At 55.3% G+C, this 24,576-nt stretch overlaps 2 pseudogenes; both read left to right on the top strand.

The window, feature by feature from the left end:
* The first annotated feature begins 12,743 nt into the window (after window positions 1–12,743).
* Window positions 12,744–14,159, top strand: LOC146797861 (18S ribosomal RNA; annotated as a pseudogene).
* A 1,017-nt stretch (window positions 14,160–15,176) lies between these two features.
* Window positions 15,177–15,315, top strand: LOC146797860 (5.8S ribosomal RNA; annotated as a pseudogene).
* Window positions 15,316–24,576: the final 9,261 nt, after the last annotated feature.

Raw genomic sequence — 24,576 nt, 5'->3', positions numbered from 1 at the left:
ACCTTCCTCCTTCAGGACTGAAAGGCCTGGCATGGGGTTACTTATAGGCTTTATGTGCAGTAACCTCAGATATAAGAAAACATATCTGTTGTGCGGGGGGGGCAAGCACCAACTCACACAGGCTGCAATGGCAGGCCTGTAGTCACAGTTTGAGAGTTCTCATGGGTGGCATAATACATGCTGCAGGCCATGGGAGATCCCTGGTGTACCTATGCCCTAGGTACCTTAGTACCATATACTAGGGACTTACAAGGGTGCACCGGTAGCCAACTGTGGATGTACAACAGTTCTTACTATGGTCAGTTTACGGAGAAAGCAAAGTGACTGTGGTCCTGATTAGCATGATCCCAGTCACACTAGTCAGAAAAAAACTGACACCAGCAAAAAGTGGGAGTATCCATGCTAGAAGGATCCTACTTTCCTACACCTTGTATTCCAAGCATCAGTTAAAGTCAAGGATACTATTTCCAGCCCCTCTAAACTAAATTGTGGCACGCAAAAATGATGTTCATTGTGTCCTCTACTGTTCCTTTTAATCAGAGCAACTTCTCACTTCCGGAAGTAAGAAAAATAGCATCCTGGGGACCCCATTCTTCTCTGGAGCACTAAAAGCTGCTGCCTACGCGTATTATGTTTTACTTTTACTGAGTAAGACATTACTGCTCTTCCATATATGATGGAAGAAATTTGGTGCTACTCCAAAGTCTCTGGCTACTCCCTTAACCAGGACAAGACAAAAGTCTTCTCCCTAAATGTTCGATGATCAGCAGCGGTCATATCCACCACGAATTTCAGAGTGGCAAAATAAGGCATAGTTTGGTAAAGACCTAATGAAAACTTTCTCTAAATGAAAGTAAAACCATCAATAAAATTAAATAACTACTGGCACAATGGTCACAACGGTTTATATCATGGTGGGGCAGAATTGAGATCATCAAGATGATGGTGACTCCAAGTGAATTTTATAACTACCATGCTTCCCGTTATGTTTTCTCATACTTTTTTTTTTTTTAAATAACTTTAGACAGAATCATCGTAGACCTTATTTGGAAAAATAAGAAGCCACACGTACCCTTAAAAAAACATAGATTAAATAAAGACAAAGGTGGTATAAAATTGCTGTATTTTGCAAACTATCACTAAGCATTCTCAATTTGACAAGGAGCTTGATGGTTCTTATCTGAACAAAATAACTTACCGATTTGGATTCCTATTGAAATTGATCTCCTCAAACGTCTTCCTCTCACTGCCTTACTAACCATATCTAACATCATCAACTCTCAATTGGATCACTGTTACATTGTTCTTGATTATGCTAGTAAAGTGATCAGAGACTTGAGAAAAACCTGTAGACACTGATTGCTCAAATCTTGACCAGCCTCTCTGTGGCACAACAAACACTAAATGTGATGGGAGTGCTATTTATAGGGAAAACTGGGAAAACAATGGCCATAACATATCAAGTAATCTGGGCACTACAGATAACCTCAAAACTTCCTCAGATCTCCAGATTACACATACTTTATCCAACATGGATTTTTACACGTTCTTAAAATTGAAGTCTATAATCAGCAACTGGTCAATCCTCACACACACCCATCCTCCCAATGAGAAACTCACAAAGCAAGGACACAGGGCATCCAAAATATATAGTCTTTTATCCTCACCGCCACCCCTTCTGATATGAAACATTCTCAGAAAATTGAATAATATTGCCAGGGTTTCAACTGGTACTGCTATTCACTCATCTGCATGTCAAAAGAGTTGGCGATTCTTGATAATTCACAACACATTTTGTACTACAAGTAAACTCCATCACTGACTCACAGTTGTGCTGGAATTGCAACACAGAAGTAGGTGTCATATCTCTCATGGTTCTGCATTGCAAACTTTTATTCCCCACTCTGTCAGCAGATCCAGACCTTAATACAGAAGTTGTTTAATATTAGTTTAATAAAGATATCACTACTGTGTCGCCTGAAATATTTGAGTGTACGAACATCCCGCCTCTCAATCTACCAGACCTTTTATTAATTAACCTGCTGCTGATCTTAGGCAACAAACTGATCATGACGGAGTGGAAAAGCGCCTTTAATGTACGAGTTACTTACCTTCGGTAATGATGTATCTGGTAGAGACGTTGTCTAGCCGCAGATTCCTTAACTTAGACTATCCCAGGCGTCAGACTGGATCCGGAAAATTATTTGCAGCAGCACCTCTGCGTGCCAGGGGATGGCGCAATACGACCCCGCCCTGACGACATCCACGTACGTGACATCAGCGAGGTCATATAAGTCCCTCCCGGTGCGTTGGCGTCAGTTTTCTTCGGAGAAACTTTTCCGTGGCACACCGCGGAGCGACCAACAAAAACTGTGAAAGTATGGCAACAGTGTGCGAAAGATGAAAAATCCGCAAAATAAAGAAGGCGGATGGTGCAAAACACCATCATAAAAGACAGTATCAAACACTGTCTACATATAAGTGCAAAAGCGGAACTACGCGGAGAGAAAGAATCCCGCATAGCGAAGCGTAGACCCTTCCCAAAGTGCGAGCAACAAGGGAAGAATATCTCAACAGACCAAAAAATAGACTGTTATTACCATGTAGATCTGCGCCGTTCAACAAGGACGAACTATGCCGTCCAACAAGGACGGAGCACAGAAAGAACAGCAATGTACTTTAAGAAGGTATCTTCCTTACAGAAAGAACAGGAATGTACTCCAAGAAGGTATCTTCACTTATAATAAAGTAAGTGTGAAACAGAGCTTAAGAGATTGTCAAAGAAGACAACTATATAGGAGACAAGAGCCTCTAGTTAATGGAGAAGATGGGTGGGAGGGAATACAGCAGGAGAAGAAGAAGAAGAATAATCTCCTGAAGACAGTGAATGAAAAGGCACCATCTACAGGAAAAAAACCTTGGAGGGGGTCAGCCGCATATGGTAATTCCGAAAGGGACGCAACTATGTGAGCACCCTTGAAAGAAAACCATGGCAACTGAAAGTAGGCAAGAGGAGAAGTCCACCTGGCAATGTTCTCGCAGAATGGAGAGAATGGGTGGGCGTTAAGGAATCTGCGGCTAGACAACATCTCTACCAGATACATCGTTACCGAAGGTAAGTAACTCGTACATCAGACAGAGACATCTAGCCGCAGATTCCTTAACTTAGAATAGATACCACAGCCATACTCCACAAGGGGGAGGTGGGTCTGCAACACAACAACAGAAAGTGCCCAAGCACTGAGCCGGCAACAGAGTGACGGACAAAGGGAAAGGCTGTGGACGAACAGCCAGATAGCAACCCAATTAGCTCAGAAGAGCAAAAGATAACAGGAGGCAAGGCGTCCCAAAAAATTTTCAGAATGGTGCTACACCATACCCGTATAAGTATGAGACGTAGAAACTGCACCAGCTATATACCAGACAAAGAGAGAGATCCGAAAGAAGGAGGAAGAAGGACCACTCTAGGCTTAATGGCACACTATGTGGACACCAACCAAAGGTTGGGTAAAATATGAAGAGATGCAATCAGAACCTACCAGGCCAGCCCACGGAAGGAAGGCTGGCGAAGCTACAGCCAGCAACCAAAGGGCAAGAGGTAGGAACTAAGCAATGTCCTAAGGACAGGCAGGATCAAGAAACACTCCAAGTGCACACCCAGGCACCAAAGGGCGGACAGGGGCAAACAGTAACAATGTGAAGCACACTGATGCGGGCCACCACTGAAACATGCACAAAGCAGACAACAAGGTGGCGTAGCTAAAATAAGGATAGGACTGCCCAACCAGGCAGCTTGAAGACTAAGGTGAGAACTAACTCTCGAAATACAGATATGCAAGGTGCAGACCCTAGGACGACTGACATCAGAAGAGCTGTCCCGCAGGCACAGCCGACATAGTATAGGGTGATACCTAATGAAAGGGGCACATCCGCAGGAAGTGGCAGCAGAGGCACCAGAGTACCAATAGGCGTATAAATGTAGGAAAGAATCTCAGAATTCTAGACCACATCCTTCGACTGGGAGAAAAATTAACTCTCGTCCAGAAAGAGAGATATCGTTCAGTATCTGAACACCAAGAAGGGAGCAGTGTAAAGCCAGGGAACCACCCCACGCAGTGCGACGCAAAAGGGCCCCTATTGCTGAACATGCAGGAAAAGCAACGAAGTGCACCTAAGCGTACTGAAAGACACATGGAGACATAGGACCAGACCTTGCAGCAGCGAAGAGAGGTAGAGATGCAGGAAGAAGAGTACCTATGGCAACCTGTTATACACATATATAGCAAAGAAGGGTAAACGAGCCACGACCATGCAACATGGGCGTTATAGGAGCACACCTAGTGCATGAATGGCAAGTGGTACCACATCTTAAGCGTGAAAAACACCATGAAAACCTCCCAAAGAGGAGAATGAGGCATATAAGCAAGACGATTCATGACGTACAGAAGATAGCACCAAGTCACAACATCGAACACCGTACAACGGCAAGATAAGAGCACCAGGGGACACAGAGGCCAAAGGATCTCTAGTCCCACATGACAAAGCAGAGCTATATAATAGCATACACGTACCCCACTTGGAGTATGGACACCCCAAACAACGGGAAACACCTCTTAGGGAAAACAACAGTCAGAGGGCCAAACACAACACCCTGTGGAACACTGCCACAGTAGGCTTACTGCCAGCTCAAAATGCATAATGCATCGAAAGGATGCTAAATGAAAGGATAACCACCCCAGAACATGCGAAAAGACGACCTGGGAAATAGAGGCTTAAGGGGGAGGGCGAAAGCCCGCAAGGAGGCGCCGAACAGCCGATTTGGCGCGGGCATCAAACAATAGAACCCCATCAAAGGGTAGATCAACAAGGCGCTCCCGGATATTCTCCGGGAAGACGCTATCCCACAACCAAGCATGGCGCCGCAAGGCACCCGAACCAGCCATAGCTCGGCCTAAGGAATCTGCAGTATCCAAGGCAGAGCGGATCATGAATTCAGCAAGGTCACGGCCATCTTGGAGAAGAGGAAGGAGGTCAACAAGAGCGCCTTCAGAGGTGGCTGCAAAAAGAGACTCTGCAGAGTCCCACAATGCAGAGGTAGCCCGAGCCAAGACACACACTGTATTCATTGAACGAAGGGAAGCACTAGTGGAGGCGAAGATGTTACGACCCCACGACTCAAGCCATCTGGACTCCCTGGAGGGAGGAAGCATTAACTGAGGCAAGGAAGGGAAGGCAGTTTGCAAAACAAACCCCTGCACGTCTGGGTGAACGAATAAGCAAACTGGATCATGTGGAGCAGGCCGGTGGCGGTGCAAGACAGAATGAGCCACCGGATCACCGGAAGCTGGCCGACCCCAGGTGCCCAAAAGGGCGTCATAAAGAGAAGCTTCAAAGGGCAGAAGCGGCTTCACATTCCCCGACCCATGGTGAAGGACATCAAGCAGAGGGTCCACAGGCAAGGGGACCGAAGGGGGCTGCATGTTTAGAACACGAATGGCTGAGGAGACTACTCGAAAAAACGCCGCACTGGCCTCGGCAGCCCTCCGAGGAGAGGACAGCAACTTATCCGTAGGTGAGGGCTGTGAACTAAGTCTTTCAATACACTGAGGGCGCAACCAATGCCCAAAGGAAGGAAGCTCCATTGACGAAGGGGGGTCCTTATGGGGCTCCTGAGGAGGAAGGGATCCTGCCAGGTCCACAAATTCTAAGGGGGGCACAGGCAAGGATAGATCCAGTGTAGCCGGATGTGAAGGCGACGCCAAACTCTCCACAGAAGCTTCCGGAGAAGAGTCAACAACCCGGTGCCGATGCGGTGCCAAAACTACTTTGGTCGGCGCCGACCCTGCCTTGTCTGGTGCCGACTCGGCTCCATCCGGCACCGATTCCACGTCCACCACGACAAGCTCCGCTTCCGAAGAAGGGGATGGTGCCGGGGAGGCAAGCCTCTGGCGCCGCACTAGCGCTGACTCAGTCTCAACCACAACAGGCTCCGACTCCGAAGTAATAAGCGGAGTCGGAGCCGGGGAGGCGAGTTTTCAGCATCGGAACGGCACCGACCTCGGCTCCGGGCAGGCGCCCGCCTGTCCGGAAGGCCGAAGTGTGCTCGCCAGCAACCACCTGCAACGCCACAGGGAGCCCCATGGGACTATGCAGTGCGGCAGGGGTGCTATGGGTTGTAGAGGGAGACCCAGCCGGGCCGCACCCTGACGCAAAGCTTTGAGCACCAGCAACCACCTGCGATGCCACAGGGAGCCCCACAGGACTATGCGACGCAGCAGGGGTGCTATGGGTCGTAGAGGGGAACCCAGTCGGGAGGCATCCTGACAACACCACATCTACTTCGTCCCTGGGGGGCAAGGGCTTATTAGGCACCGGGGGCGAACCCACCGGCGAGTCTGTTGGGAGCGGAGGCCCGAGGACGCTTCAGGGACAGGAGCAGACCCAAGGGAGAGGTGCAGAGCCACAGCATAGGCCACCATTTGGGTCCGAGTCGCCCCCGCGCCCGGATAGGGCAGATAGGGGATGGGCGACTCCCGGGGGCCATCGTCCGGAGGGTTCAGGGAACTAGTGCCCCCGACAGCAGACGGAAGTGAGGTCGAGGACTTCGGCAACATGCGCCGCGACTTACCCATAAGGGGTGAACAACTTCTCCGGTCCCCAGAGGGCGCCCGACGCCGCAACTGGAAACCAGAGGGGCCTGCCGGCGATGAGGAGGCCAGAGGACAAGACGACTCCAACCGGGACAGGCGAGCCGAAAGGAGCTTCATCCGCCGCTCCCGCCAGGACTTCTAAGTCTAGAGGTGTTGGCAGGCGTCGCAATCAGTCGAGCCGTGGTGTTTGCCCAAACACCACATACAGATAAGATGTGGGTCCGTCGGGGACATTTGCCGCAAACAGGAGGTACACGTTTTAAAGCCCAAAGACATCGCACACTGTTCCAGACACGAAGCGTCAAAAGGGGCCTGAAAACAGGCCAGAGGAACCGCTTACTCCGGATTCGCGTTGCATGCGGTAAAGAAGGAAACTGACGTCAGTACGCCGGGAGGGACTTGTATGACCTCGCTGATGTCACGAACGTGGACGACGTCTGACGCCTGGGGATATTCTAAGTTAAGGAATCTGCGGCTAGATGTCTCTATCAGATATATCCTGTTAGAAGTGCTAACAACATTATTCATCACTTGCTAATCTCCCTCCTCCCACATAAGACTATTGGGATGTTTTAGATGCCTACCTCCATACATTCAAACTACCCTAAAGCCTGCTCCAAGGGCCCAGTTTTTCCAACCTCATAGGGAAACCAACCTTGAACTTCTCGTCACTCATAATCAAAAAACATTTCTTTGATACCAACCCTCTTTCCTTGCTATGAGCTTCTCCCTCTATCTCCTAACCGGGGCCTTCTAATCTTACCATAATGTGTCCGTATTTTGGCATTACCTCCTACAACCAGGTTCTACACAAACCTCAGATCATGATCTTCTTGTTGTTCATGCAATGAACTTACGGTACCACCCTGCCTCAACCCTCAGCAGCTATGGACTACTCAATGCTTAAAAGTATTCAAGCCTTAAACAGTCTCCGCCTCTTCTCACAAAGGACCAGCAATCGCAGGACCCTCCCATTGGGGACAATTGCTTTTCTTAATATCGCTGTAATGCTTACAAAACCAATGGATAATGCTCTCATTTTGTATTGCAAATAAATATTTCTGAAATAAAAATAAAAACCTTTAAAAAAATCATATTTCCGGTTCCCCTTCTTGGATATTTGATAATTATTCACTTTCCCACAGACTCCAACTGCGTTGCAACTCATGTGGCACATGTTTTTTGCATTAATTTTTGATCCATTTGAGGTAGAAACAGGTTTTTGAAGCGAGCTGCAAATTATTTCAGCAGATGATGGATTATGTGGCACGAGTAGATTAATCCTCTTTTACATTAATCATGCTTGTTTTGTATGAACTGAACCCTTAATTACCCTTCCATATCTGCAGGCCCAAAAATGTCAACAGGATTTGTAATTCACACTTATGCCATTTGGTCTATTTCGCTCACGGAGCACCTTTCCTTTTTTGGGCATCACAACTGTAAACATCGACATTGAAATTCAAATTATGTTTGCTATATATTTCCAGCAAATAACAGCTAATTAACTGTTATACAACAAAGAAGTAATCCTATTACATCCGGGTGACTTGCCCGCTTAAATAAATAAATTGCTGGTGTATTGACTTGTAATGTATCAGAAGCACCCAAGAAATATTTCTTGTACCAGTTGCCTCTTCCCAATCTATAATAAGAAACGTAGCTGATTGGTTGAAAAACACAATAGACACAGCCAATGATGGCATGACTTTTCCCTTCCTCTGTCTGTGGTGCAGGGTTAAATGCACTAACATCACAGGTGTAGAGTGGTGCATTAATGGAGCCATAAGATCTAGGGCTGGGCGTAGTTGGCGTAGCGCCACTACGCAGAATTTTGGAAAAAATGTGTGGAAAATGAGCGCACGTCCTGAGGGTCCGTGTGCACGGGACAGGGGTCCCTCATGCCTGGGCAGGCTCCCTGATCTCCCCGGCCTGGCTGGGTTAAGAAGCAGGGAACAGCCCCGGGGCCTGGCTTTAGGTCAGGGCCTGGGGTTTGGGAGCCCACGGCCTGCCAAGTGTCCATCTACCCGGGACAAGGGTCCCTGGTGCAGAGCCCCGGAGACCTGCAAGGCTCCATGGGTCCCGGGCAGTCCTCCCCCGGGCGGCTGGGCCCCAGGAGCGCCTGCAGGCCTCCCTATGCCTGAGGCCCAGCATGGGGTCTCCGAGCCCCCCCAGAGCCCTGCAGCCCCCAGAGCCCTGCAGCCCCCAGAGCCCTGCAAGGGCAGGTGGGAGCCTTCCTGCGAAGGCTCGGGGCACGCAGATTGGCGTTATTTCGGTCCCGGCCATCTGGTCGCACCTCACCCCTCAGCCATCTGGTCGCACGCAAGCTTTCCAATGGGGCGACAAGATGGCCGGGCCGGCCTGGAAGTCCCGATGAGGGCTCATTTGCCTCCCGGATCACAGCCAGGGCTCCAGGAGGTCGGGCACGTTCGCGCCTAGGGTCCCTTGAGCCTCGCGGTGCGAACAGGTTCCCAGAAAGAGGGGTAGCCTTCCTCCGGATTACTAGGGGCAGGTTATGCCGGGACACCCCTTCCGGGCTGGCGATTCTCTGCCGGGGACCAGATGGGCTATGCCCGGGCAACACCTCCCTAGGCGTCCGGGGCTCCCTCCTCTGGCCCGCGGCATGGCAAAGTGCCTGGGACGGGCTCCATGGTTCCCGGGTAGTCATCCCACGGGTGTCCAGGCTTGAGAGCTCAGTGGTCCTTCCCCAGGCTTGAGTCCCAGCCGGGGTCCCCGAGCCCCCAGGAAGCGGAGCCCCGAGCCTTGCGTGGGCAGGCGGAAACCCTACCGCGAAGGCTCGGGGTGGGCAGATGGGGGTCCTTTCGGTCCCGGCCATCTGGTCGCACCTCTCCCTTCAGCCATCTGGTCGCACCTCTCCCTTCAGCCATCTGGTCACACGCAATGCTTGCCAATGGGGCAACCAGATGGCCGGGCTGGCCTGGAAGTCCCGATGAGGGCTTATTTGCCTTCCCGATCCAAACCAGGGCTCCAGGAGGTCGGGCGCATCCGCGCCTAGGGTCCCCTGCGTCTTGCAGTGCGCACAGGTTACCAGAAAGGGGGGTAGCCTTCCTACGGATTACTAGGGACAGGGTACTCTGGGACCCCACTCGGCTTAGCAGTCCTCAGCCGGCAGCTGGACAGGACAGAATGTCGCCCCAGCCCTGGGTCCGTCCCTGGGCCTGCCGCGTGGCAGGCTGCCCTGGATGGGGTCCGGCGGGCCTCCCACTGCTGGGCTGGGTCCAGGGGCCCCGGGGAGGGCGGCCTCCCCACCCCAGGCTCCGTCCTCCGTCCTGCCATGTGGCAGGGTGCCTGAACAGGGTCCCGCAGGCCCGGGGAGGTTTCCCCTTTGCCCGCGGGCCCGGGGAGGCTTCTCCTTTGCCTCCGGGCCCGGGAGCCCCGGCTGGGTCCAGGGACCCCGCCCGGCCCCGGCTCGTGTGCTCTAGCCCTGGGCCTCGTCCCCCGGCCTGCTGCCCCACCAAAGGCCCAAGACTGGGTTCCAGCGTGCCCAGGGAACCTCCCTTGCTCGGCTGGGTTCAGGAGCTCTGGCCGGGGCCCCTGAAAGCCCCGGGGAGGGTGGCCTCCCCACCCCAGGCTCCGTCCTCGGTCCTGCCGCGTGGCAGGGTGCCCGGGACGGGCGGGGTCCGGTGGGCCCGGGGAGGCTTCCCCTGCGCCTCAGGGCCTGGGAGCCCCGGCTGGGTCCAGGGGCCCCGCCGGGCCCCGGGTCGGGGGCTCCGGCACTGGGCCCTGTCCCCCGGCCTGCAGCACTGCCAAAGGCCCAGGACGGGGTTCTGTTGTGCCCGGGGAGCCTCCACTTGCTTGGCTGGGTTCAGGAGCTCCGGCCGCGGCCCCTGAGTGCCCCGGGGAGGGTGTCCTCCCCACTTCGGGCTCCGTTCTTGGTCCTGCCGTGTGGCAGGGTGCCCGGGACGGGGATCCGGCGGGCCCAGGGAGGCTTCCCCTGCACCTCCGGGCCTGGGAGCCCCAGCTGGGTACAGGGGCCCAGGTCGGGGGCTCCGGCCCTGGGCCCCGTCCCCCGGCACTGACAAAGGCCCGAGACGGGGTTCTGTTGTGCCTGGGGAGCCTCCCCTTGCTTGACTGGGTTCAGGAGCTCCGTCTGGGGCCCCTGAGGGCCCCGGGGAGGGCAGCCTCCCCACCCCGGGCTCCGTCCTGGGTCCTGCCGCATGGCAGGGTGCCTGGGACGAAGTCCGGCGGGCCTGGGGAGGCATCCCCTGTGCCTTCGGGCCTGGGAGCCCCACCGGACATCAGGTCGGGGGATCTGGGCCTGGGCCCTGTCCCCCGGCCTGTGGCACTGCCAAAGGCCCGGGAAAGGGTTCTGTTGTGCCCGGGTAGCCTCCCCTTGCTTGGCTGGGTTCAGGAGATCCGGCTGGGGCCCCTGAGGGCCCCGGGGAGGGTGGCCTCCCCACCCTGGGCTCCGTCCTGGGTCCTGCCGCGTGGAAGGGGGTCTGGGACGAGGTCCGGCGGGCCTGGGGAGGCATCCCCTGTGCCTTCGGGCCTGGGAGCCCCACCGGGCCTCAGGTCGTGCCCAGGGAGCCTCCCCTTGCTAGGCTGGGTTCAGGAGCCTCGGCTGGGACCCCTGAGTGCCCCGGGGAGGGTGGCCTCCCTACCCCGGGCTCCGTCCTCGGTCCTGCCGCGTGGTAGGGTGCCCGGGACTGGCAGGGTCCGGCGGGCCCGGGGAGGCTTCTTCTGCGCCTCTGGGCCTGGGAGCCCCGGCTGGGTCCAGGGGCCCTGCCAGGCCCCAGGTCGGGTGCTCCGGCCCTGGGCCCTGTCCCCTGGCCTGCCGCTCCGCCAAGGGCCCAGGACAGGGGTCTGTCGGTCCCATACAGGCCTCCCCTGCTTGTCAAGGTGTCCGCGGGCCCCAGGTCGGAGGGCCCGTCGGGTCCCCCTCGCAGCCTCCATAGCTGGGGCCCATGGCCTCCGGTCCCCCATGCCCCGGCACCCACTCACTCTTTCGTTGGAGCACAGAGCGACCAGATGGCTTCCCTTCTGAGCCCGGCCATCTGGTCGCGCCTATCCCCTCGGCCATCTGGTCGCGCCTATCCCCTCGGCCATCTGGTCGCGCCTATCCCCTCGGCCATCTGGTCGCGCCTATCCCCTCGGCCATCTGGTCGCACGCAATACTTTCCAATGGGGCGACCAGATGGCCGGGCTTGCCTAGAAGTCCCGATGAGGGCTCATTTGCCTCCCCGATCGCAGCGAGGGCTCCAGGAGGTCGGGTACATTCGCGCCTTGGGTCCCCTCTGTCACCTCGTGTGTATGAATTACAAGAAACGGGGGTAATTTTCCTCTGGATTACTAGGGAGAGTGTCAGTCAGACCTCCGTGAGGTCCGGCGATTCTCAGACAGGGGAAGGCAGCACCCGGGCCCACCCGTCAGGGCCCCCAGGGGCCCGGGTCTGCACCGGTCTCTCGGCCCCTTCCCGATGGGCCTTTCCTTTGAGCCTGCTCACCCCGGGAGCAGGCAGGGATATGAAGCCGGTATCTCCCCCGCACAGGGCGGCCTGCCAGGGGATGCCTTGGCCGTACTCTGATCGATTGGGCACTCTCCATCCCTAAACGGACCGACTGCTTGGCCAGCCTCGGCATGGACTGTCTGACTCGAGGGCCTGCTGCCTGGCCCTTCACCCTACCCAGCAGAGCGAAGGTTGAGCGGCCCCGACAGCGCGTGTCCCCCAGTGGTCTGATCCGAGCGGAAGGGGTCGGGTGGCACCAGGCCCTCAGATGCTGCTGCCCAGCAGGTTCGTAGGCCCCGTGCGCCACGCAGTCACCCCCTCTCCGCCCAGCACATTTCCACAGCAGCTCGGAACAATTGTTCTGAGGGGTGTTGCCACCGCCAGGCTTCGGCACCCCTGCGTCTAGCTCAGGCTGCGCCTCGGCCCGCCTCTCCATTCCGGGGGAGACGGCTGGGCCTGCCGGTGCCCATGCGACCACACCTCTCCACCCCTTCAGCGAGCCCTCCCGCCCAGGCAGGTGGGCTCCGTCCCCCAGCAGGCTTCCGAGAGGGAGGGGTGCGCGAAGGTTGTCCAGCCGGGGAGATGGGCATGCGGCCCCCCGAACCCACCTCATCAGCAGGTGCGGCTACCTGGTTGATCCTGCCAGTAGCATATGCTTGTCTCAAAGATTAAGCCATGCACGTGTAAGTACACATAGCCGGTACAGTGAAACTGCGAATGGCTCATTAAATCAGTTATGGTACCTTTGATCACTCCATCTGTTACTTTGATAACTGTGGAAATTCTAGAGCTAATAGATGCCGACGAGCGCTGACCTCCCAGGATGCATGCATTTATCAGACCAAGACCAATCCGGGCTCGCCCGGCCGTTTTGGTGACTCTAGATAACCTCGGGCCGTTCGCACTTCCCCGTGACGCCGACCATACATTCGGATGTCTGCCCTATCAACTTTCGATGGTACTTTCTGTGCCTACCATGGTGACCATTAGTAATGGGGAATCAGGGTTCGATTCCGGAGAGGGAGTCTGAGAAACAACTACCACATCCAAGGAAGGCAGCAGGCGCACAAATTACTCACTCCTGACTCGGGGAGGTAGTGACGAAAAATAACAATACAGGACTCTTTCGAGGCCCTGTAATTGGAAGGAGTACACTTTAAATCCTTTAACGAAGATCCATTGGAGGGCAAGTCTGGTGCCAGCAGCTGCGGTAATTCCAGCTCCAATAGCGTACATTAAAGTTGCTGCAGTTAAAAAGCTCGGAGTTGGATCTTGGGATAGAGCTGGCGGTCCGCCGCGAGGCGAACTACCACCTGTCCCAGCCCCTGCCTCTCGGCGCCCCCTTGATGCTCTTGACTGAGTGTCCTGAAACTTAAAGGAATTGACGGAAGGACACCACCAGGAGTGGAGCCTGCGGCTTAATTTGACAACACGGAAACCTCACCCGGACACGGAAAGGATGGACAGATTGATAGCTCCTTCTCGATTCTGTGGGTGGTGGTGCATGGCCGTTGTTAGTTGGTGGAGCGATTTGTCTGGTTAATTCCGATAACGAACGAGACTCCTCCATGCTAACTAGTTACGTGACCCCCAGCGGTCGGCGTCTAACTTCTTAGAGGGACAAGTGGCGTTCAGCCACACGAGATCGAGCAATAACAGGTCTGTGATGCCCTTAGATGTCCGGGGCTGCACGCGCACTACAGTGAACGGATCAGCGTGTGTCTACCCTTCGCAGACAGGTGCGGGTAACCCGCTGAACCCCGCTCGTGATAGGGATTGGGGATTGCAATTATTTCCCATGAACGAGGAATTCCCAGTAAGTGCGGGTCATAAGCTCGCGTTGATTAAGTGCCTGCCCTTTGTACACATCGCCCGTCGCTACTACCAATTAGATGGTTTAGTGAGGTCCTCGGATCAGCCCCGCCGGGGTCGGCAATGGCCCTGGCGGAGCGCCGGGAAGACAATCAAACTTGACTATCTAGACTAGAGGAAGTAAAAGTCGTAACAAGGTTTCCGTAGGTGAACATGCGGAAGGATCATTAACGGGGGAGCAGTCCGAGCGCCAGCCCGAAGCCCTTGGATGCCTCCTGAAAGCACGCACCGTAGGCACAGGGCCCGGCCCCGCCCTGACTGGCCCCGGCTGGCGAAGCGGTCCGTGGTAGCATGGGGTGCTCGGGTGAGGACTGGGCCTTTGGCGGGCCTCTTCCGCCGGGGAGGACCCGACCGACGCTCGAGGGACTGGGGACGGGGGCGGCCCCCATCTCCTGTCCCTCTCTGGGAGGGGCACAGCAGTAGGCCCTCCTGAGATGGAACCCAAGCTCACCCGGCACCACCCCCGCGGTGGGAGGAAACCGAATGGCAGTGGGCTGGTGCCCCCCCCCTCCCCCTAGAAGGACCTGCTGCTGTCTGGGCCCTCCTGCGCCCAACGTCCCAGCCCGACCAAGATCCGGGTGACAGAGGTTGGGCCCTTCTCGTGTGGCAGGGCAGCCTGGAAGAGAAGGGGCCGAGGGCCTGTGAGGGGAACCCCGGCTCCTCTCGGTGGGAGGCATGCAGGATGGGGAGCTGCCTGGCTCTTCCCTTCAGACGCATCTGCCACGGGCAAGGGTGGGGTGGGCTGTATCAGCCAGCTTGGTGCACGGCTCGGGCCACCCGGCGACGGACGGCTGAGGTGCAGGTGGGGCAACCCACCCTCGTTGCCAGGTACCCGGTTTGACCCGGTCTCGTGCGGCCGGGCCAAGGGGTTTGAAGACTCGTGCGGTCCCTCCCGGTTACTCCGGGAGGGACCGGCGGCTGCGGAGCTGCCTGCTCCTGACGCACCGGGAGCCCCCTCCCTAGCCTGCGGGTGGGGGTGGGGGGGGGGGGGGGGGGGGGGGGGGACTCCTGGGCCGAGCGCCTGGCAATGTTTTTTTCTCCCAACGGTGCAGTCTGACTCCCAGAGGGGAAGCCTTGAACGGGGAGCCTGGGCCGACTCGCCGCCCGGGCAGTGGACGGACAGCGTCGCCCTCCTCCCGCCTCTCCTGCGCCTGCAGGTAGGTGAACGTTTTTGAAAAGTTGCCTGTGACTCTTGGCGGTGGATCACTCGGCTCGCGCGTCGATGAATAACGCAGCTAGCTGCGAGAATTAGTGTGAATTGTAGGACACATTGATCATCGACACTTCGAACGCACCTTGCGGCCCCGGGGCTACGCCTGATGGTCACTCGATCGTCAATCGCCCCAGGGTTTCCCCCGTGACGCGGTTGAGGCCGTCGCAGGGTTAGCTCCGCTTCCCTTTGTCCCCCCACAAGGTCAGACCCCTCCGATCGCCCGTGGCAGGGTCCCTCGCCGGGTCCTGTTGAGGAGGTACGAAGCCGGCACGCCTGGCTCCCGAGAAGGGGTCTAGCGACCGGTCCACCCCGGGGCACCTGGCTGCGTGCCATGCGTGGCTGTCTGTGGTGTCCCACTGGCTGCCTGTGCGCACGCGCCTCGGGCACCCACTTCCACGGCCGGCATCCCGGGGAGGGTGAAACTCCTCCAGATCCGATCCGGGGAAAGAGGGTACGCGCTACTGGGACGCCAGGACCCTGCTCCAGCAGGGGCATGGCCTTCCCCGGCAACCCCCTTGACGCTCCGTATTATTCTTCCGACGACAACCTCAGATAAGACATGGCGACTGTTAGAAATGGGATTTCTGGTTGGCTAGGGCTTGCGCCAAAGCCAGGCAGAAACCACCACTCAAGTCAGGGCTGGGGAGTTACACGCCAAAGATAACCCCTGCTCACCCCCTTGGTAGCTTGGCACAAGCAGTCAGGCTTATCCCAGAGGCGATGTGTAAAGCGTTTGCGCGCGCACCCAGCAACAACACCCAAGGCCCACCACAAAGGAAACTCCACACAAGGTATTATATAAAAATAACCTTTGTATTATTCCAAAACACATTAGATAAAAACACACACTTTACAATGTGCCAACAGGCACGGGCAGAATTTACAAGGGATTATATGTACAGGGGACAGGGCCACATGGACCACTGTCAGGAATTAGCACTTTGTAGAAATAGCACTTAGAATGTAGGAATAATACTGTAGTACAAAATAGCAAATGTAGCACACAACCAGTAACTACTGGTAACAGGTAAGTACCACCTACGCAACCCTAACCACCTTAGGAAAATGTCACGCAGGCAACTAGGACCTCACTAGCACCACCTGTACTAGGAGAAAACAAACAACCACCTAAGTATCACAATACCTGTAGGGGTAATAGCACGTTACACATGATGCATCACATTCAGAGGTGTAGGGAAGGAAAACACATGATGCATAAAAACATTCAGTGGTGTAAAACAAGGCACATGACGCATAAAAACACATTCAGAGGTGCAGGGAAACACAATTGCGCAAGAACTCACATAAGCCACCACCTGTGGCAGTCCCTAGGCCAACTGGCCTTGTCGGGCCTGTGTCCAGCAGAGTCAGGGCAAGACTGCGCACGCAGTCAGGGCAAAGCGTAAACCAAAACGCAGAGGCCACAACCTAAACGTTGCAGCTGCCCACTAAGTGCTGGGCAGCTGGGAAAAGGAGCAGGGGCACCACTGTGCCTTGAACACGAGTTTGTCCGCCCTTGGAGCCTTCTAGGCTCTGTACAACTATCTGCCCCGTCGTTGGAGTCCCTCTCGACTCGAAATGGCCAAAAGAAATGCCCCCTGGGAGCCTTCTAGGCTCCTAAAGAATGCGCCTGATTGGAGCCTCGTGGGCTCAATCAAACAAATGCACCGTCGTTGGAGTCCCTCTCGGGGGAGTCGAGATTGCCAAATAATTGCCCCCGTAACGTTGGAGCCTTCTCGGGGCTCTGAAACCCTGCCCCCGTCTTCGGAGTCACCCTGGACTCTGGCGCCAATGAGGGGGTATCGTTGGAGCCTCTCGGGCTCTGAATAATAATGTGCCCCGCTCCCGTTGGGGAAATGCCCCCTAAGCCTGAGCCTCTCTAGGCTCGAGAAGCACTGCTCCCCCCCAGGCCAGAGCCCCACTCACCGGGCCTCGTCAGGGGGGAGTCTCTCTTTGGCTGGCTGTCTTTCGAAGTCGAGGGAGCGCGGGGTAGGCTCCCGCCCGCTCCCGCTAGCACCTCCTTTCGGCGGCGTTCCTCTTCCCGGCGCGGGGCTTCCCTCCGACACACGGGAGCCCTGCGCCGCGTCGAGATGCTGGCGCCACTTCCTGCCCGGCTGCAGGCTCCGCGCCCGTCACGGGCAGGAGTGCCTGACTTCCGGATCAGTCGAACGGGGCCGCAGCGGTGATTATCACGGCAGTAAGAGGGGTAGGCTCCCTCGCGATAGGCAATATACGGCGGGGTGGGCACCCGCCGTAGGAAAATAATTAAATAAGCGGGGTAGGCATCCGCAAGCGCACCAAAATGCGGGATGGGCACCCGCTTTAGGACACGGCAGAAAAGCGGGGAATCCCACGCCGGGGTTCCCTCGCTAAATATTGCAGCTCAGCGCTGCTGGGGCCACAAATAGAGCGCTCCTAGCGCTATAGGTGAAATACAAGCGCTTCCAGGCGCTTGGAGCAAGTCCGGCCACAAAGTCCTGGCAAAGTTTTTAAGAAGGTAGGCAGGGGGCAAGGCTGGGCCCAGAGCCAGCTCACTGGGCCTCCAGGCAGGGAGGTAGTCCAAGTGGCGGTCCTCTGGCCCAGCAACAGCAGCAGCCCCCTCAGGCAGGATCCTGGCAGAGAACAGTTTCTGTGGGGACACAGCCCCATTTTTATACAGTAAAACCCTTTGTCTCAGGGTGCAGGGAAGGGGTGAACCAGTTACAACTGGTTCCTGAGCACTTTGTTTTGCTCAGCCCCTCTCCCTATTCACTGGCAGGGCTAGGGTCATCAGTCGCACCACAGGGGGCGGAGCCAGCATTGTGTGGGGAAAACCCAGCCCTATTCAGGACCCAGGTGTACTCCTCCCACCCATCGAGCTGCTGATCTCCCCATTCACCACTGGGTGACTCATCCTGACTCTGGGGATTCCCTAACCCGTCACATGACCTCAACCAGCCAATCGCCAGACAAGGTACACATTTCACACTGCACACAGAAGTGCCCACTTCTAGAAGTGGCACTTCCACACTAGGTACATGCACGCCGCACACATCATCGCGCAGCATTCAATCATACGAGTCCGCACATACCAAACTCGAGCCTGCACACCCCACGCATCAGGAACTACCAAGGACACATACATTCCCCATGCTTTCCTATGGGAGGGCAGGCCGACCTCAATACATGCACGCACTTTACCCTGGGACACAGTGGTAAAAGTGCGCAGAAGCCAAAAATCACCACACCAAGTCACCAATAAAAAGCAAAAAGTTCAGGGGTGAACCTGCCAGAAGGGCCAAGTCCAACAGCAACCCGCTGAATTTAAGCAGATTACTAAGCAGAGGAAAACAAACTAACCAGGATTCCCCCAGTAACGGCGAGTGAAGAGGGAAGAGCCCAGCACCGGTGCGGGAAATGTGGCGTATCGAAGACCGACTCCGCGGCGTCGCTCAGGGGGCCCAAGTCCTTCTGATCAAGGCTCACTCCGCGGACGGTGTTAGGCCGGTAGCGCCCCCCCGGCGCGCCAGAACAAGTTATTTACCTTTGGTAACGATATATCTGTAAGAAACATTAGTTAGTTAGATTCCTCACCTTAGAATATCCCCAGACATCAGGCTGGATCCGGAAAGATTTTGTGTCAGCAATACCCTTGCACGTCGCTAGGCGTCGTCTGCGGCTCCGCGTCCATCGTCGGCGTCGTGATCGCCGGGATGACGTCGTCGGAGTACTTAGATGCCGCCCTCGTGTGCTGACATCAGTTCATGTACATAGCTTGCCGCGCAAGGAACGCAGAGCCATGCAAGAGCCCGACACTGGTGCCAAGAATCTAGGGCCCTGAAAGGGATGACCTCAAATCTAGATATCGGTTCGCAGAATGGGGAGGATGGGTGGGGCGGTGAGGAATCTAACTAACTAATGTTTCTTACAGATATATCATTACCGAAGGTAAGCAACTTGTTCATCTGAAAGAAACACGTTAGTTAGATTCCTCACCTTAGAATAGATACCCCAGCAATACCAACCCCGGTGGTGGGTCTGCGAACCAAGATCACACCAGGAAGTCCTGGAGAACGGAACGGCCAAAGAAGCCGTCTCTCCAGACTTGGCTGTCCAGGCAATAATGTTTGGCAAATGTTTGCAGCGAGGCCCACGTTGCTGCCTGACAAATGTCCTGCAAGGGGACTCCCCGGCCCAGGGCAGTGGTCGCTGCTGTGGCCCGAGTGGAATGGGCCCTCAGCCCTACAGGAGGTTCCTTTTTAGCTAAGGAATAACAGGCCTTGATACACAAAACGACCCACCAAGGGATGGTTCACTTGTGCACCGCTCGCCCCTTCTTAGCGCCCACGTAGCCAACAAAGAGTTGGTCGTCCACCCAGAACGGTTTGGTGCGGTCCAGATAGAAGGACAGCGCCCGTTTTGGGTCCAGACGGTGGAGCCTCTCTTCCTCTTTCGAGGGATGCGGAGGCGGAGAGAAGGCGGGCAGTGTAACAGACTGTCCGATGTGAAAGGCAGTTACCACCTTAGGAAGAAGGAAAGGACGAGTCCTGAGAACAACTTTGTCTGGATGGACAGAAAGGAAAGGAGGCTTAGAAGAGAGAGCCTGGAGCTCACTCACCCTTCTAGCAGAGGTGATGGCAACCAGGAAAGCAGTCTTAAGAGTCAGAAGACGAATGGGACAATTATGAAGTGGCTCAAAGGGAGCGCACATCAGATAGGTCAATACTAGATTCAAATCCCACTGAGGCATTACGAAAGGGACAGGAGGAAATGTGAGTAATGCCCTTAAAGAATCGAGAAACAACAGGGGATTTAAAAAGAGAAGGCTGATCAGGAAGCCGTAAGAGAGCAGAAATAGACGAAAGGTATCCCTTAAGGGTGCCCAGAGCAGAGCCCTGCTGGGCCAGGGAAAGAAGAAAGAGGAGAACCTCAGAAAGAGGGGTGGAAAGGGGATTCACAGCCTTTGCTGTGCACCATGCCACAAATTTATTCCACCTGCAGGCGTATACCGATTTTGTGGAGGGACGCCTGGCTGCCAGAATAACATTACAGACTTCAGGAGGCAAGTCAAATGGCATCAACTGCCGCCGCTCAATCTCCACGCATGGAGGTGGAGGCTGGACAGGTTCGGGTGGAGGACCGTCTCCTGCTGCTGCGACAGAAGGTCCTCCTGAAGAGGCAGTCGAATCGGGGGATCGATCGATAGACTGAGTAGCTCGGGATACCAGTATCTTCGTGTGAGAAGTTGGCCTGATATATGATGTCACTAGTTCTAGTGTACACCTTGTATCAGTCCAAACGACCCTTATGGTGATTGGTTGTAAAGTCAACCTTCTAGATCAGCTATCCTAGTGGTAGCATGGACAAGAGCAGTCTTAGGCTAAACTCTGTATGGCATGTGAAGCCAGCTGTTATACCATTACAATCCCTTGAATACCAAATGAAAGGACACCACACCAGATATATATAAAATTAGAATGTATTTATTCTAACATATACCCTCAGCACTCTTTATGAGTTCAGAGGTCTAAGCACAACAATTTCTTAAGTAGCATACGTTAAGTTACACAGGAAAAATACAGTTAGGCCCAGGGTCACGCAAACCATATACTAAGAAAGTGGTATAAGTACCACGTCACGAACAGGGAGTAGGCCTTGGGCCCAGGGAATGGCTGGGGCTACACTGCCCTACCAATAGTTAGGAAGTGGGAGGCCCACGGGAAGCGTGTGCAGTGTGGAAACACACACGCGGGTTACATTAAAGTCAAAGGGAATGTAGTAATTAGAAATAGGAAGAATAAGGACACTTCCGAAGTAACTAGGAGGAAGCAACTAGAGACTTAGACACTTGGATAGTCAATATCCGCTGGAGCACCGGAGTACTCGCGTTACCTCACCCACAGGCGACGGGTGCATAGGTGTGAAGATGTGTCGGGTGTCGTCGCTGGATCCTATGGATGCCTGAAGAACAGATGCTGGCAGGCGGCCAGGAGGAAGATGTCCGGTGGATCCAAGGGTGGATCTTGAAGGAAGAACACCTACAAGCAGAGGGGACAAAGTCTGGGTCACTAGCCAGTGACCGTGTGGAACCAGGAAGGAACCAGGCGATGTCGTGCAGAACACAGGTGATGTCTTGAAGCTAGTCTCTGCAGCTGCGTGGACCAAGAGGCGTCGAGGATGACCAGAACCAGGGTACGAGCTGTCCCACGAAGGATCTTGCTGCTGGCGGAGTCGACGTCCCGATTGGAGTCAAAAAGCCTTGGCAAAGGCAACCCACACGGAAATGGAAATTTGCTTCAGGTGCAGACCAGGAAGGCCTGAGGTGCTTCTCTTTCACAGGGAAGCAAGGGCCAGTCTGGAGGAGCCAAACCAGCGGTGAAAAGTCAAGGGTTCGTCGTCACTGAGGCTACTAGCCAACAGGCAAGCAACCGGACAGACGCGTCGATCAGGAAAATGCAGAAGGGCCCCACGCAGAACTCGTGGAGTGTGGAGGGCTGATCTTCGGTGCAGATGGTGCTCGGGGTGGGGGCTTCTTAATCCCCAGAGCACAACTTCGAGGATGCCTCAGAAGCTGCGCTGGAAGCTACTCGCCAATTTTCCCAGGAAGCCGGTCCCACGTCTCTCGTCGCCTCCACGGATCTCAGCTTGGCTGTGGATGTGGATCAGGGTCAGAGAAGTCTGGAGGTCAAGGCGCTGGTCGGGCTCTGCAGTCGGTTCCTCGTAGAACTTGGGCAAAGCAAACGGCAGGTCGCTTGTTGGTGCCTGTTTGCACAGGGTGGCCCCTCCTTGGCCACAAGGGAGATTCTTCAGTCTTCTTGTCGTCGAATGCTGAAGGTCCAGAGTTTCGTGTCTAGTTTCAGTTCAGGATAATCCAAAGTCCTAGGGACTCAGCTCCCATTCTTATACTAATCTGGTGGGCTGGGTTACCTGCTAGGTCCCTCCTATGGGTGGGACCAGGGAGGGGGGTGGTTACACCCCCTTCCCTTTGTCCAGTTTCACGCCAGGATTGGGGCTGGAGTGCCCCAGCACCGGTTTGAACCGGACCATGCATGGGACACCTTGTGTGCCCCAGGCAGTGTCTCGTTTCTTTCATCCCTCCCTGCCCCAATACACTAAGCCCTGTCTAGGGTGGTGCTAGCACCTCCCAAGGCAGGAAACCTATTGTCCAAGCCTCTCTCGCTGGAAGGACTCCCAGCAGCAGGAGGTCAGACTTGTGTCTGTGGCAGCAGCATCCATTTTGTGATGCTGGGGCTCTGGTTAACTTTAACTGGGTAGTAGGTCTTCAACATGTCTTCTCCCTCTAGAAGGGGGGAATACTATCCTCATCACCAGAAATGGGGTGGGGGTAGTATTCCAAAGTGTTAGACACCTTACACGACATGTTTTGATAAAGCCAAAGCATAGTTACCATAACCGCGAGCATTATAAGGCACTTTAAGAGTATATGGTAGGCAATATCATAGAACAGCTATAAGGACATGGTTCCGAAAGCTGCAGACAGGCACAGATCATGCTAGAGCACCATCTCACATGTTACCAAGCACTCTGCCTTCAGGATTGTTAAGGCCTGCCATAGGAGTGACTGAAAGGTTACCCATGTGTCTATATATAAGGTAGGTATAGGAATACTATACCTAAGCAAGGGGTGATTACACGACCTTGCCCCAGCTGAGTGATCAGCCAGTTGTGTCATGATGGGAGGCCAGCCAGGGGTGGCATAATACATGCTGCAGCCCCTGGTAGGCCTAGGGTACACCCATGCCCTGGGTACCTAAGGTACACTGTACAGGGCCCTATAAGGTGATCCTTACCAATTGGGTTATGTACCTAAAGTACCTAGTATGAATTTAGAGAGAGAACAGCTGGGCTGTGGGTCTGATTAGCAGGCCCACAGCCACATCTAAGTCGAAAACCAGTGAAGCAAAAGCAAAAAGTGGGGGTGACCATAGGAAGCAGACCCTACTCTCCTACACTTCGTGCCCAATCTGGAGCCACTTGGGCCCGGTCGCGCCTGATCATCTTCAGCACTCTGGGCAGAAGTGGTATAGGCGGAAAGGCGTACAACAGACCGCAACTCCACTTGCGACGAAAAGCGTCTCCGAGCGAGTGCCACCTTGGAAATTCCAACGCGCGGAACTGCTGACATTGCGCGTTCTCTTCGGTGGCGAATAGATCTAACCAAGGCTCTCCCCACTGCCGAAAGAGGCCTTGCGCCACGTCAGAGTTCAGACGCCATTTGTGATTCATCATGCACCAGCGGCTGAGTTCATCCGCCCTGGCGTTCAGAAAGCCCCCCAGGTGTTGAACCACCAGGGTGATGCCCTGATGTTCCAGCCATGTCCAGAGGCGCAGAGCCTCCTGAAAAAGGGTCCACGACCCCACCCTGTTTGTTGCACTACCACATGGCGGTGGTGTGGTCCGTGAAAACCTGCACTACACTTCCCCGAACAGAGGGAAGGAATGCCTTCAGTGCAAGCCGGATCGCCCGCAGCTCCAATAGGTTGTGGAGGATAGACCCGGAACTGGAACTGTGCCGAGTCCAGAACCGCTCCGACGAACAGGAGCTTCCGGCAGGGACTCAGATGCGACTTTGGCACATTGATGGAAAACCCCAGCAAATGCAGGAGGTCGGCCATAGTCTGGAGGTGGGAGACGACTGCCTGGGGCGAGCCCGCCTTCAACAACCAGTCGTCGAGATAGGGGAAGACTGGAATCCCTAATCTGCGCAGGTGAGCTGCGACCACCACCAACACCCGAGGGGCACTGGTGAGGCCGAAGGGGAGCACGGTAAACCGAAAGTGCTCGTGGCCTACCGTGAACCGCAGGTAACGCCGGTGGGCCGGCAGGACGGGGATGTGGAAATAAGCGTCCTGCAAGTCCAACGCTACCATCCAGTCTCCAGGGTCTAGGGCAGCCAGAACCTGAGCTAAAGTGAGCATCTTGAACTTCTCCTTCCGGAGGAAGGCGTTGACGCTTCTGAGGTCCAAGATAGGGCATACGCCCCCTTTGCCCTTCTTGGGAACCAGAAAGTAGTGGGAGTAACAACCCCGACCTACTTCTGGGCCAGGAACGCACTCGATGGCCCCCTTGGCCAAGAGGACTGTAACTTCCTCCTGCAGAAGTTGCAAGTGATCCCCCGACATGCGGTGGTAATGCGATGGCATGGCTGGAGGGGTCACCTCGAAGGGGAGGCAGTAGCCTCTTCGGACGATTTGCAGCACCCACCTGTCCGATGTGATGGTACGCCAGTGGAGCAGGTGATGGCGAACTCTGCCTCCCACTGGCGTGGAATGGGCATGAAAGCTCTGACTAGGAGGGCTTTGAGGCGGATGCTGCTGGGGCAGATGTGGACTGACTGGCTCGTTGTCCCCCTGCTCCGCCTCGGCGGAATCCAC

The sequence above is a fragment of the Triturus cristatus genome, chromosome 9 (genome assembly GCF_964204655.1).
Source record: "Triturus cristatus chromosome 9, aTriCri1.1, whole genome shotgun sequence".
NCBI lineage: Eukaryota > Metazoa > Chordata > Amphibia > Caudata > Salamandridae > Triturus > Triturus cristatus.
The sequence above is the reverse complement of the archived record's forward strand: the minus strand, read 5'-3'. Positions and strand labels throughout refer to the sequence as shown.